The 12,071-nt window shown below is 49.1% G+C and overlaps 1 protein-coding gene across 5 annotated transcripts in view; it reads right to left on the bottom strand.

Annotated features, from left to right (window-relative positions):
* Positions 1–12,071, bottom strand: part of LOC135057039 (zinc finger MYM-type protein 1-like) — a 127,115-nt gene that overhangs the window by 29,985 nt on the left and 85,059 nt on the right. The gene's annotated exons all lie outside the window — the stretch shown is intronic.

Raw genomic sequence — 12,071 nt, 5'->3', positions numbered from 1 at the left:
CGGCACTTTAAGACTTTTTAACAATGTGAACTGGCTCCTCCCTCTATGCCCCTCCTCCAGACCTCAGTATAGGAACTGTGCCCGAGGAGACGGACATTTTCGAGAGAGGAATTACTATTAAACTTGTGGCGAGATTCACACCAGCTCACACCACACACAAAAAACATGTCGGCTAACATGGCCTTTAACATAAGTCATGCCAACCAGCATGCATAACGCAACAGCGGTTAACAACTGAACACAAGAAACTGTGCAAAAAGATAAACGTAATCAGCAGGAAAAATGAGCACTGGGCGGGCACCCAGCATCCTCTACAGGCTACGAGAAAAGGATTTACCAGCAGGTTATTAAAATCCTATTTTCTCTTATGTCCTAGAGGATGCTGGGGTCCATTTTAGTACCATGGGGTTGTACCAAAGCTCCCAGTACGGGCGGGAAAGTGCTAATGTTCCTGCAGAACTGACTGACCAAATTTAAGGTTGTCAGCAGCCAAGGTGTTAAACTTATAAAACTTAGCAAACGTGTTTGCACCTGACCAAGCAGCCGCCCAGGATGAACCCACTTTCCTTGTAGAGTGGGCTTTTACCGAAGTCGGTAACGGCAATCCTGCCAAGAAAAGAGCGTGCTGAATGGTGCCCCTGATCCAGCGCGCAATAGTTTGCTTAGAAGCAGGACCCCCAATCTTGTTGGGGTCATAGAGGACAAACAAAGATTCTGTTTTCCTTATCCGCGCCGTTCTTGCAACATAAGTCCTCAACGCTCTGACGACATCCAAGGACTTTGAAACGGCTGAGTTGTCAGAAGCCACTGGCACCACCACTGGTTGGTTAATATGGAAAGAAAACACAACCTTCGGAAGAAAGTGCTGACGTGTTCTCAGTTCAGCCCTATCTTCATGAAATATTAAATAAGGACTCTTGTGTGACAGAGCTCCTAACTCAGACACTCGTCTGCCTGGAGCCAAGGCCAACAGCATGACCACTTTTCAAGTGAGAAACTTAAAACTCCACCTCTTGCAGAGGCTCAAACCAGTCCGATTTAAGGAACTGCAGCACAATGTTAAGATCCCATGGCGCCGCAGGAGGCACAAAGGGAGGTTGGATGCGCAGAACCCCCTTCACGAACGTCTGGACCTCAGAAAGGGAAGTCAACTGTTTCTGAAAGAAAATGGACACGGCCAAAATTTGGACCTTGATAGACACTAATCTCAATCCAGCATCCACACCCGCCTGTAGAAATAGGAGAAGTCATCCTAATTGAAACTCCACCGCAGGAGACTTTTTGGATTCAAACCAAGATACATATTTTCTCCAAATACGATGGTAATGTTTGGACGTTACCCCTTTACTGGCCTGAATAAGTGTGGGAATGACTTCAGTGGGAATACCCTTACGGGCTAGGATCTGATGCTCAACAGCCATGCCGTCAAACGCAGCCGCGGTAAGTCCTGATAAACTAACGGCCCCTGCTGAAGCAGGTCCTCGCGAAGAGGAAGAGGCCGAGGATCTTCCAGTAATAACTCTTGAAGATCTGGATACCAAGCCCTCCATGGCCAGTCTGGAGCAATGAGGATTGCCCGAACTCCTGTTCTTCTGATGATCTTGAGAACTTTTGGAATAAGTGGAAGTGGAGGGAATAGATACTGTACACCGACTGAAACACCCACTGGGTCACCAGTGCATCTACTGCTATTGCTTGGGGGTCTCTCGACCTGGAACATTATTTCTGAAGCTTCTTGTTGAGGCGTGATGCCATCATATCCACTTGAGGAATGCCCCAACGACTTGCCACCTCCGCAAATACTTCTGGGTGGAGGCTCCATTCTCCTGGATGGAGATAGTGTCTGCTGAGGAAGTCTGCTTCCAAGTTGTCCACTCCCGCAATGAAAATCGCCAACAGAGCTTTTGCATGCCTTTCTGCCTAGAGGAGTATCTTTGTCACCTCTGCCATTGCCGCTCTGCTTTTTGTTCCGCCTTGACTGTTTATGTAACCTACTGCCGTTACATTGTCTGACTGGATCTGTATGGGACGACCTTGAAGAAGGTGTGCCGCTTGATGAAGACTGTTGTACACAGCTCTCAACTCCAGAATGTATATGTGAAGTAGAGTTTCTAGACTTGACCATCTTCCTTGGAAGCTTTCGCCTTGCGTGACTGCTCCCCATCTTCGGAGACTTGCATCCATAGTCATCAGGATCCAGGCCTGAATCCCGAACCTGCATCCCTCCAGGAGGTGAGAAATTTGTAGCCACCACAGGAGCAAAATTCTGGCTTTCATTGACAAGATTATCCTTTGATGCGTGTGGAGATGCGACCCGGACCACTTGTCCAGTAGGTCCCACTGGAAGGCCCTGGCAAGGAATCTGCCATATTGTAGCGCCTCATAAGCTGCTACCATTTTCCCCAGCAGGCAAATGCACTGATGAATTGATACTCTTCGTGGTCTCAAAATTTGTTTGACCATGCTCTGGATCTCCTTATAATCTCATCGTCTGTTCCAACTGACATTTTGGAAAGTTGATGACCCAACCGTGCTGTTGAAGTACTGTCAGGGATAATGCTAAGTTCTGGAGTAACTTGTCCCTGGATCTCATTTTTATGAGGAGATCGTCCAAGTATGGAATTATGTTGACTCCTTGCTTGCGAAGGAGAACCATCATCTCCGCCATCACCTTGGTGAATATTCTCGGAGCCGTGGAGAGCCCGAACGGTAATGTTTGGAATTAGTAGTGGCAATCCTGAACCGCAAACCTCAGGTATGCTTGATGTGGCAAGTAAATGGGGACATGCAAGTAAGCATCCTTGATGTCGACTGACACCAGAAATTCCTTTTCTTCCAATCTGGAAATCACCGCTCTCAAGGATTCCATCTTCAATTTGAACTTTTTTAAATAAATATTCAGAGATTTTAGGTTTAAAATCGGTCTGACGAGCCATCCGGCTTCGGCACCGCAAACAGGCTTGAATAAAAGCCTTGTTTTTTTTGTTCGGCAGGAACCAAGGAAATTACTTTGTCTTAACATAATTTGTGTATTGCGTTCAGGACATTTGCGTTGTCCTGAGCAGAAACTGTCAAGGCTGATTTGAAAAATCGGCATGGGGAAGGTCTTCAAATTCCAACCTGTAACCTTGGGATACTATCTGTAATATCCAAGCATCCAGATCTGAGTGAACCCAGACCTGGCTGAAAAACAGTAGATGAGCCCCCACCCGATCGCACTCCCGCAGAGGAGCCCCAGCGTCATGCTGTGGCTTTTGCAGAAGTAGTTGCTGACTTCTGCTCCTGGGAGCCTGATGGTGTTGTAGGTTTTCTACCTCTTCCTCTCCCTTTTCCTGTGAAAAAAGGGGTACTCTTCACCTTTTTGTACTTGTTGGGCCGAAAGGACTGCATAGTATAAGAATGATACACTTTTTTAGCTGGTGCAGCAGCCAACGGCAGAAATGCTGACTTGCCAGATGTAGTACTTGATATCATGGCATCCAGCTTCTCACCAAAGAGGGCCTCACCATTGTAGGGGAGCGCCTCAATATGTCTTTTGGATTCTGCGTTAGCATTCCATTGGCGGATCCAGAGTGCCCTGCGGGTTGAAATAGTCATTGCAGAGGCCCTTGAGCCCAGTAAGCCAACGTCCTTCATAGCCTCAATTAAGTAACCTGCAGAATCTTTGATATGACCTAGAATTAGAAGCATATCATCTTTATCGACCGTGTCAATATTAACAATCAAGTCATCTGCCCACTTTTCAACTGCATTACCTACCCACACAGAAGCAATTGTGGGCCTGAGTAACGTACCCGTAGCAACATAGATGGACTTTAAAGTCGTCTCAAATTTGCGGTCAGCAGGTTCTTTTAATGAAGCTGACCCTGGGGCAGGTAAAATGATTTAAAATAATCTTTTTCCTCAGGTGCAGGTGTTGTGTCAGTAAATTCTAACATCTCTTTTACAGCGACTATCATACATTGAATGCTCTTAGCCAGTTTGGAGTCTACCTCCCTCAAATCCCCAGTGTTGACCTAAGTGTCGAAATCTGTGTCAGTGTCCCTTTGCATAATTTGAGCCAGAGACCTTTTCTGGGAACTGGAGGGGTCCCGAGTGGATGACGTGGAGGAATCAGCAAACAGTGCATCCTCCACAGACTGTCTCCAATACTTTGTTGTTGTTCAGACTCAGAGAATTTCTTTGCCAGTTTAGACATATTACTCTGCAACTTTCTCACCCACACAGGCTCAGAACACTCTTGTGCCTCCAAAATGGGTTCCTCTGGGGAAGAACTTTCTCTAGACATGATACACACATGTACAGTCACACCACTCACACACAGGGGAGCTAATGGGGACAGACCTACACTAATATCTGTCAGAGGGAATTGCCAGTCCACACCACGCTCCCTATATGTATTGCATACTATATATATATATATATATATATATATATATATATATATATACATACATACACACACACACACACACACACACACATATATACATATATACATACAACCACAGTGCTTTTATCCAATATGAAGTCTACAGAACTCAACACACTATCTAACAAGTCTGAGGAGAAGCCCCGCCCCCTGTAATGGCACAGGTTCAGCATTAGTAAATACAATATTTATACTGGCAGGGGTATGTACACCAGCGGCTCCCATGTGTGTACTGTTATGCCAGTGAGAGTAAGGATTTCACCATGTCCCCCAGAGCGCCCCCTCGCGCACTCTGCACCCCGTGCTGAGAGACATATTTGTGCGCAGCGTCCCGTGCTGCGCTGGCTGCACCCCGTGCTGAGAGACATATTTGTGCGCTGGTACCTTTATGCCGCCACGATGACCGAAGGACCCCTCTCTGCAGGTCTCCGGTAATATACTCACCAGCCTTCTGACTTCTGGCTCTGTTAGGGGGTGGCGGCTGTGCTTTGGGAGTGAGCAGCAGCCAGGCAAGGGCTGTGTTCAGTACCCTTCAGTAGCTAATGGTGTCCTGTCAGCGGAAGCAGAGCCATTGAACTAATGGAGAAGTTGGTTCCTACTTCCCCCCTAAGTCCCACGAAGCAGGAAAGCTGTTGCCAGCAGCTTCCCTGTAAAATAAAAAACCTAACAAAGTCTTTTCCAGCAGAACTCTATAGAGCTCCACTGATGTGCAGCCAGTCTCCCGGGCACATTTTCTAAACTGAGGTCTGGAGGAGGGGCATAGAGGGAGGAGCCAGTTCACACTTAAAAACTCTTAAAGTGCCGAAGGCTCCTGCGGAACCGTCTATACTCCATGGTACTAAAATGGACCCCAGCATCCTCTAGGACGTAAGAGAAAATAAGAATTTACTCACCGGTAATTCTATTTCTCGTAGTCCGTAGTGGATGCTGGGGACTCCGTAAGGACCATGGGGAATAGACGGGCTCCGCAGGAGACTGGGCACTCTAAAAGAAAGATTAGGTACTATCTGGTGTGCACTGGCTCCTCCCTCTATGCCCCTCCTCCAGACCTCAGTTAGGGAAACTGTGCCCGGAAGAGCTGACATTACAAGGAAAGGATTTTGGAATCCAAGGTAAGACTCATACCAGCCACACCAATCACACCGTACAACTTGTGATAAATTTACCCAGTTAACAGTATGAACACAACTGAGCCTCACTCAACGGATGGCTCATAACAATAACCCTTATTAAGCAATAACTATATACACGTATTGCAGAAAGTCTGCACTAGGGACGGGCGCCCAGCATCCACTACGGACTACGAGAAATAGAATTAACGGTGAGTAAATTCTTATTTTCTCTAACGTCCTAGTGGATACTGGGGACTCCGTAAGGACCATGGGGATTATACCAAAATTCCCAAACGGGCGGGAGAGTGCGGATGACTCTGCAGCACCGAATGGGCAAACACAAGGTCCTCCTCAGCCAGGGTATCAAACTTATAGAATTTTGCAAACGTGTTTGATCCCGACCAAGTAGCAGCACGGCAAAGCTGTAAAGCTGAGACCCCTCGGGCAGCCGCCCAAGAAGAGCCCACCTTCCTTGTGGAATGGGCTTTCACTGATTTTGGATGCGGCAATCCAGCCGCAGAATGAGCCTGCTGAATCGTGTTACAGATCCAGCGAGCAATAGTTTGCTTTGAAGCAGGAGCACCCAGCTTGTTGGATGCATACAGGATAAACAGCGAGTCCGTCTTCCTGACTACAGCTGTTCTGGTGACATAAATCTTCAAAGCCCAGACTACGTCCAGCAACTTGGAGGAGTCCTCCAAGTCACGAGTAGCCGCAGGCACCACAATAGGTTGGTTTAAATGAAAAGATGACACCACCTTTGGGAGAAATTGGGGACGAGTCCGCAATTCTGCCCTGTCCATATGGAAAATCAGATAAGGGCTTTTACATGACAAAGCCGCCAACTCTGACACACGCCTAGCCGATGCTAAGGCCAACAGCATGACCACTTTCCACGTGAGATACTTTAGTTCCACGGTCTTAAGTGGCTCAAACCAGTGGGATTTCAGGAAATCCAACACAACGTTAAGATCCCAAGGTGCCACTGGTGGCACAAAAGGGGGCTGAATATGCAGCACTCCCTTTACAAACGTCTGAACCTCAGGCAGTGAAGCCAGTTCTTTTTGAAAGAAAATAGATAGGGCCGTAATCTGGACCTTTATGGACCCTAATTTTAGGCCCATAGTCACACCTGACTGTAGGAAGTGCAGAAATCGACCCAGATGGAACTCCTCTGTAGGGGCCTTCCTGGCCTCACACCAAGCAACATATTTCCGCCATATACGGTGATAATGTTTTGCTGTTACATCCTTCCTAGCTCCTATCAGCGTAGGAATCACTTAATCCGGAATGCCCTTTTCCTTTAGGATCCGGCGTTCAACCGCCATGCCGTCAAACGCAGCCGCGGTAAGTCTTGGAACAGACAGCGCCCCTGTTGCAACAGGTCCTGTCTGAGAGGCAGAGGCCATGGGTGCTCTGTGATTATCTCTTGTAGTTCTGGGTACCAAGTCCTTCTTGGCCAATCCGGAACGATGAGTATTGTTCTCACTCCTCTTTTTCTTACTATTCTCAGTACCTTGGGTATGAGAGGAAGGAGGAGGAAACACATAAACCGACTGAAACACCCACGGTGTTACCAGTGCGTCCACAGCTATCGCCTGAGGGTCCCTTGACCTGGCGCAATATCTTTTTAGCTTTTTGTTGAGGCGGGATGCCATCATGTCCACCTGTGGCCGTCCCCAACAATTTGTTATCTGTGTGAAGACTTCTTGATGAAGTCCCCACTCTCCCGGGTGGAGGTCGTGTCTGCTGAGGAAGTCTGCTTCCCAGTTGTCCACTCCCGGCATGAACACTGCTGACAGTGCTTGCACGTGGTTCTCCGCCCAACGAAGAATCCTTGTGGCTTCCGCCATTGCCACCCCCTGCTTCTTGTGCCGCCCTGGCGGTTTACATGGGCGACCGCCGTGATGTTGTCTGACTGAATCAGCACTGGTTGGTCTCGAAGCAGGGGCTCCGCTTGACTCAGGGCGTTGTATATGGCCATTAGTTCCAATATGTTTATGTGCAGACAAGTCTCCTGACTTGACCACAGCCCTTGGAAGTTTCTTCCCTGAGTGACTGCCCCCCACCCTCGGAGGCTTGCATCCGTGGTCACCAGGACCCAGTCCTGTATGCCGAACCTGCGGCCCTCGAGAAGGTGAGCACTCTGCAGCCACCACAGAAGAGACACCCTGGCCCTCGTGGAAAGGGTGATCAGCAGATGCATCTGAAGATGCGATCCGGACCACTTGTCCAACAGATCCCACTGAAAAATCCTCGCATGGAACCTGCCGAAGGGAATGGCCTCGTATGAGGCTACCATCTTCCCCAGGACTCGCGTGCAGTGATGCACCGACACCTGTTTTGGTTTGAGGAGGTCTCTGACCAGAGTCACGAGCTCCTGAGCCTCCTCCTGGGGGAAACACCTTCTTCTGGTCTGTGTCCAGAATCATGCCCAGGAAGACAGACGCGTCGTAGGAATCCAGCCGTGTTGTTGCAACACTTCCCGAGAGTGTGCAACGCTGACCAACATCTGCTCCCTGGACCTCGCCTTTATAAGGAGATCGTCCAAGTACGGGATAACTGTAACTCCTCGCTTCAGAAGGAGTACCATCGTTTCCGCCATTACCTTGGTAAATACCCTCGGTGCCGTGGGCAGACCAAACAGCAACGTCTGGAATTGGTAATGACAGTCCTGTACCACAAACCTGAGGTACTCCTGGTGAGGTGGATAAATGGGGACATGCAAGTACGCATCCTTGATGTCCAGGGATACCATAAAATCCCCCTCTTCCAAGCTTGCAATGACCGCTCTGAGCGATTCCATTTTGAACTTGAATCTCTTGAAATAAATGTTCAGGGATTTTAAATTCAGAATGGGTCTTACCGAACCGTCCGGTTTCGGTACCACAAACATAGTTGAATAGTAACCCTTTCCTTGTTGAAGGAGGGGAACCTTCACTGTCACCTGCTGGAGGAACAGCTTGTGAATTGCCGCCAGCACCACCTCCCTTTCCAGGGGGGAAGCTGGCAATGCCGATTTTAGGAAACGGTGAGGGGGCGTCCCCTCGAATTCCAGCTTGTATCCCTGAGATACAATTTGCATAACCCAAGGATCCACCCGTGAGCGAACCCACTGGTTGCTGAAATGTCGGAGACGCGCCCCCACCGCTCCTGGCTCCGCCTGTGGAGCCCCAGCGTCATGCGGTGGACTTAGTGAAAGCCGGGGAGGACTTTTGTTCCTGGGAACTGGCTGCCTGGTGCAGCTTCTTTCCTCTACCCCTGCCTCTGGCAAGAAAGGACGCACCTCTGACCTTCTTGCTTTTCTGAGAACGAAAGGACTGCATTTGATAATACGGTGCTTTCTTGGTCTGTGAGGAAACCTGAGGCAGGAAAGTCGACTTTCCAGCTGTCGCTGTGGATACGAGGTCCGAGAGACCGTCCCCAAACAATTCCTCACCCTTATAAGGCAACACCTCCATGTGTCTTTTAGAGTCGGCATCCCCTGTCCATTGCCGAGTCCATAAGACCCTCCTGGCAGAAATGGACATTGCATTAATTCTAGAACCTAGCATGCAAATGTCCCTCTGGGCATCCCGCCTATATAAGACGACATCTTTTATATGGCCCAGGGTTAGTAAGACAGTATCCCTGTCGAGGGAATCTATGTCGTCTGACAGAGTATCTGTCCATGCCGCTACAGCGCTACACATCCAGGCTGAAGCAATAGCTGGTCTCAGTAAAGTACCAGAGTGAGTATAAACATACTTCAGGATAGCTTCCTGCTTCCTATCCGAAGGCTCCTTTAGGGCAGCCGTATCCTGAGACGGCAGGGCCACCTTTTTAGATAAGCGTGTCAGGGCCTTGTCTACCCTAGGGGGGGGATTCCCAACGTAACCTATCCGTTGGCGGGAAAGGGTATGCCAGCAGTAATCTTTTGGGAATCACTGTTTTCTTATCAGGGGAGCTCCACGCTTCTTCACATAACTCATTTAATTCATGTGACGGGGGAAAAGTCACTGGCTGCTTTTTCTCCCCAAACATATGTACCCTCTTGTCAGGGACAGGGTTAACCTCTGAAATGTGTAAAACATCTTTCATTGCAATAATCATAACGGATGGCCTTGGTAATTTTAGGCTGAAATTGTGCCTCATCATCGTCGACACTGGAGTCAGACTCCGTGTCGGCATCCGTGTCAACCATCTGAGACAGTGGGCGTTTATGAGACCCTGACGGCCTCTGAGATGCCTGGGCAGGCCCGGGTTGAGAGCCCGGCTGTCCCCCGGCTGCAACATCATCAAACCTTTTATGTAATGAGTTCACATTATCATTTAAGGCCTTCCACATATCCATCCAATCAGGTGTCGGCCCCGACACCACATTAATCTGCACTTGCTCCGCCTCCACGCAACTCTCCTCATCAAACATGTCGACACAGCCGTACCGACACACCACACACACACACACACACACACACACACACACACACACACAGGGAATGCTCTGACTGAGGACAGGACCCCACAAAGGCTTTTGGGGAGACAGAGAGAGAGTATGCCAGCACACACCACAGCGCTATATAACCCAGGGATACACACTATAAAAAGTGATTACCCCAATAGCTGCTTTATATGACTTTTGCGCCTAAATTTATGTGCCCCCCTCTCTTTTTTACCCTTGGTGTATCAGGATACTGCAGGGGAGAGCCTGGGGAGCGTCCTTCCAGCGGAGCTGTGAAGAGAAAATGGTGCTGGTGTGCTGAGGAAGAAGGCCCCGCCCCCTTAGCGGCAGGCTTCTGTCCCGCTTTCTGTGAAAAAATATGGCGGGGGAATTTACATATATACATGCCTGACTGTATATATGTAGTTTATGCCAAAAGGTACTTCAATTGCTGCCCCGGGTACCAAGTCCTTCTTGGCCAATCCGGAGCCACGAGTATAGTTCTTACTCCCCTCCGTCTTATAATTCTCAGTACTTTTGGTATGAGAGGAAGAGGAGGGAACATATACACTGACTGGTACACCCACGGTGTTACCAGAGCGTCCACAGCTATTGCCTGAGGGTCCCTTGACCTGGCGCAATACCTGTCCAATTTTTTGTTTAGGCGGGACGCCATCATGTCCAACTTTGGTTTTTCCCAACGGTTTACAATCATGTGGAAGACTTCTGTGTGAAGTCCCCACTCTCTCGGGTGGAGGTCGTGCCTGCTGAGGAAGTCTGCTTCCCAGTTGTCCACTCCCGGAATGAACACTGCTGACAATGCTATCACATGATTTTCCGCCCAGCGAAAAATCCTTGCAGCTTCTGCCATTGCCCTCCTGCTTCTTGTGCCGCCCTGTCTGTTTACGTGGGCGACTGCCGTGATGTTGTCCGACTGGATCAGCACCGGCTGACCTTGAAGCAGAGGTCTTGCTTGGCTTAGGGCATTGTAAATGGCCCTTAGCTCCAAGATATTTATGTGAAGTGATGTCTCCAGGCTTGACCACAAGCCCTGGAAATTTCTTCCCTGTGTGACTGCTCCCCAGCCTCGCAGGCTGGCATCCGTGGTCACCAGGACCCAGTCCTGAATGCCGAATCTGCGGCCCTCTAGAAGATGAGCACTCTGCAACCACCACAGGAGAGACACCCTTGTCTTTGGTGACAGGGTTATCCGCTGATGCATCTGAAGATGCGATCCGGACCATTTGTCCAGCAGGTCCGACTGGAAAGTTCTTGTGTGGAATCTGCCGAATGGAATTGCTTCGTAGGAAGCCACCATTTTTCCCAGGACCCTTGTGCACTGATGCACTGACACTTGGCCTGGTTTTAGGAGGTTTCTGACTAGTTCGGATAACTCCCTGGCTTTCTCCTCCGGGAGAAACACCTTTTTCTGGACTGTGTCCAGGATCATCCCTAGGAATAGAAGACGTGTCGTCGGGATCAGCTGCGATTTTGGAATATTGAGAATCCAACCGTGCTGCCGCAACACTACTTGAGATAGTGCTACCCCGACTACCAACTGTTCCCTGGATCTTGCCCTTATCAGGAGATCGTCCAAGTAAGGGATAACCAAAACTCTCTTCCTTCGAAGGAGTATCATCATTTCGGCCATTACTTTGGTAAAGACCCGGGGTGCCGTGGACAAACCAAACGGCAGTGTCTGAAACTGATAGTGACAGTTCTGTACCACAAACCTGAGGTACCCTTGGTGAGAAGGGTAAATTGGGACATGGAGATAAGCATCCTTGATGTCCAGAGACACCATATAATCCCCTTCTTCCAGGTTCGCAATCACCGCTCTGAGTGACTCCATCTTGAATTTGAACCTTTGTATGTAAGTGTTCAAGGATTTCAGATTTAAAATAGGTCTCACCGAGCCGTCCGGCTTCGGTACCACAAACAGTGTGGAATAATACCCCTTTCCCTGTTGTAGGAGGGGTACCTTGATTATCACCTGCTGGGAATACAGCTTGTGAATGGCTTCCAATACCGCCTCCCTGTCGGAGGGAGACGTCGGTAAAGCAGATTTTAGGAAACGGCGAGGGGGAGACGTCTCGAATTCCAATTT

The sequence above is a fragment of the Pseudophryne corroboree genome, chromosome 3, assembly GCF_028390025.1.
Source record: "Pseudophryne corroboree isolate aPseCor3 chromosome 3, aPseCor3.hap2, whole genome shotgun sequence".
Classification (NCBI taxonomy): domain Eukaryota; kingdom Metazoa; phylum Chordata; class Amphibia; order Anura; family Myobatrachidae; genus Pseudophryne; species Pseudophryne corroboree.
This window is presented reverse-complemented; position numbering and strand designations above follow the sequence as displayed.